The sequence below is a fragment of the Delphinus delphis genome, chromosome 18 (genome assembly GCF_949987515.2).
Source record: "Delphinus delphis chromosome 18, mDelDel1.2, whole genome shotgun sequence".
NCBI classification, from domain to species: Eukaryota; Metazoa; Chordata; class Mammalia; order Artiodactyla; family Delphinidae; genus Delphinus; species Delphinus delphis.
The window spans coordinates 1,656,438-1,659,880 of NC_082700.1; positions in this window are offsets into that span (position 1 = coordinate 1,656,438).

A 3,443-nucleotide genomic window follows, 5' to 3' on the forward strand; every position below is an offset into this window, starting at 1 on the left:
AGGCAACATTTTATTTATTTTATATATTTATTTATTCTATAGAGTTTATTTTTAATGAAATATGTACAGGCCAGATAGGCACTTTGGAAGCTTTAGGCTCTGTAGGCATTAAATGGCAACGTCCGCTACAAACCTGTGGCATATTCATGAAGCGAACGTGGCGTGCATGGATGTGAGACACTCAGATGGCCCTAGTGTCCTAAAGGCGACAATCGCTTTTGTGCCCATGTTATTGTAAACTGATGCATACCGTTCATGACACTGAGTGTCCACTCTTCAGACTGCTTGTTCCATAGCTTATCCCAGAGGATTAAAGATAAACTGGGTCTCAAACTTTTATTCTGTGTCTGTAATATTTTCTCTCTCATAAGTTACTTCCTCCCTCATTGTAACTTCACGGTTGGAAAATATAAGGGTTGGTATATATTCTACTTGTCTAAATGTATCGCAGAATATACCAAAGCTAAACGATAACTGTGCTTTTATTTTAGTCGATCTCCAGAACAACAGGACTCGTATCAAACATTGTACTGGTTTAGAATTCTCAAAAAGGAAAAAAAAAAAAAAAAAAAAGCTTACTTGGCCCAGATTTTTCTTTATTTTTAGGGGACAAGAATCAGAGTCAGAACAACAGGGTAATTCTTATAAACTTTTTATTTGTGCACTTGGCTCTCAAATATGAAGTTACACAAGTACCATAGGGGTTATTGTAACACCTTTTATAGAAAATTGCTCTCGGTGTGACCTGTCATAATACCTGGTGAAAGCACCCTTCAAGTAAAACTTGCAAAATGCAACATAACTCTCCATCGATCATGACAATGAGGGGGAAAGTATATATTTGTTGACTGTGTTTTGTTTTTTAAAATGGTCTTCACAAGCACTCGATTTTTTTAGAGGGGAGGTTACTCTATAGGTTATCTTTTACAAGGCTTTTATGACATTTGATGCTGAACAGCATAAGAATACATATTTGTTGAGTAGCAATAATTTTGAAACTTGCCCTTGGGCAAGGGAGACTATTTCTTACTATATACTAAGGAGAAAAGAGCCAAATTCTTAAAGCAATATTTAAGAAAAAGAAATTTATAACAAATTCTCATACCACCTATAACACTTTCTAGCCATTTGTGTGGGAAATGGAAAGTGACAGTTAAAAAATGTGTTGGGATTTATGTAACTAATTTTAAAATTTAATATTCCAACTTTGTTTTGCTCTGATGCACATTCTCTGTGAAAAATAAAAGTGTGCCACTGGTGGGTCAAAGCTGTTTCGAAGTAGAGGCACATGGCTGGTTGTCCTGAGCGCGGGGGCCCGTCTCTGGTCCAAAGGGCAGAATGGACAGGGCCTCCTGTGAATGTGCATTAAAGAAAAACTAAGTCCAACATTCGGAATTAAGAAATATGCTGGGCGGGGGGGAGGGGACAGAAGCAATGTAAAATAGCTGATTTGTGGTAAAAGTCAGAATGTCCTCTTCATTTATTTTCTTGTTTCTTTTTTTTTAAAACTTTCTTAACGGAAACTGCATTTAATTCCAAGAGGTAGTATTCTTATTTATTATTTAACCCTTTGCTGCTGCTAAAATGTGCACATATTCAGGCTTTAGTTTTTCCAAAAGGCATTTAATCTTGTTGACTGAAAAACATTAAACATCTGATCACAGGGAAGAATCAAGTTTCTAGGATGTCAGAGGTACAATATTTAGCACCGAAGAAATTGATTTTAGGAAATAGCCAAAAGTAATCTTAAAGTAGCATGAGATGCTAGATTAATCAGCCTAAAAGAAAGAAAACGATTTGTGAAAAAGACTAAACTCTCCAAGCATTCCTAGAAAATGCTACTTTAACGTCGACTTTTGGAGTTATTTTGTTTTGGTTACTTTTTTTTTTTAAAAAAAAGAAAAACAAAATGTTATATGCTTTTGGCAATTGATATGATAAACTGTAATGGTCTGTAAATAAATAAATACTGACTTATGCAATTTCTGTCCATAAGTGTTCTGGGAGAGTAGATGGCTCAGGGTTTTGTTGCGGGCGCTGTCCTGCTGGGCTGCAGAGCGAGTCACCCCAGCTCCTGGCTTTGCAACTGCTTCTTGTCATAAGGGACCCAAGGCTGTGGCTGGCTGCTCAAACCTCTGTGGAATGATGGGTCCAGTTTTCACAAACACAAGCCCGGCCAGCCAAACCGCTATGTCGTTTGTGCCAACACTGCACCTTGGTCACAGACTTAACAGGCACGGACTGACCCACCCCCCCATCTGTCATGAGAATGTCCCCAGGCGGTGCCGACGTGCCAGGTCACCTTGGGGCACCTGTCCCTGCCAGGTCCTTTTCTGTGGATAAGTGGACGGCTTCCGTTTATGGTTTTCATTCGATTTCATCTCATTAACACAACATTGTGTTATTTACTTGATAATCTGTAATTGTATGTAAATACATAAAGGATTATGTAATTTGTGTAAATACATAATTACAGACTTTGGAAAACTGGTATTTTTTACTTGATGTCCATGTTGGAGCTGCTTCCGATTCTGTGCCTACGTGAACCGATGGAATTTTAAAAACACGATCTCCTTGCTGTTACAGCTGTTGCGTGTGTGTTGAGGGACGAGGGGGTGTGTGGCGATGATGGGGGGGAAGAGACGCATCCGGATGTCCTTTCTTTTCTGTAAGCGTTAGATGAGGGAGCGCGGAAGCTTCTGGGATCAAAGATTGATGAACTTGCATCAAGCAAAACGCAGTGTGTACGCACGTTGACGTGGATGGTGAGTGGACAGAGGCATATTGTCCGAGGTCAAATTCTGTTTGCTGCATCGTTTGACCTCGAAATGTGCCGGATTTAGATCCACTGTTTGTGGTCACTTGCATGAAAGAGCAATGAAGCGGCGGGGGTCGGGGAATACGCCAGATGGATTCAAAAGATGCGTTCGCCAAGCCCCTGTCTGCGTGCGTGTGTGTGTGTGTGTGTGTGTGTGTGTGTGTGTGTGTGTGATACACGCGACGTAATACCCACGGGCATCCATAGACATTTCACATTTGAAAATTGATACTTTATTGTTGCAGGTGGGGTGGGAGGAATTACGTGTCGGTCAGTAAGTAGCCCTGCGTTCCGGGCTTTGGGTGTGGAGGGCGGGCCTGACTGCGGGCGAGAGCCGCGCCCCACGTGGCTCCCCGCTCTACCTGCCCCGCCCCTTGGCAGCCGCCTCCCTTAGGTCTTCAGAAGAATTTTTCTTGTGACGTCTTCCTCACCGGGGGGAGCGTGCAGAAATGAGAAACGGCCTCTTCTATAATTTTCTCTGGAAAGAAATGATGACGAGTGTTCTTCACGTGTGTGTGTGTTCTACGTCTCGGCGCTGCACCAGCTCGTACTCGGCAGGTTCGTGGACGCCGGCTGTAAGGTCGGACGGTGTTGTGAGGGCCACCAGTGAGGCAAAGAAAACACC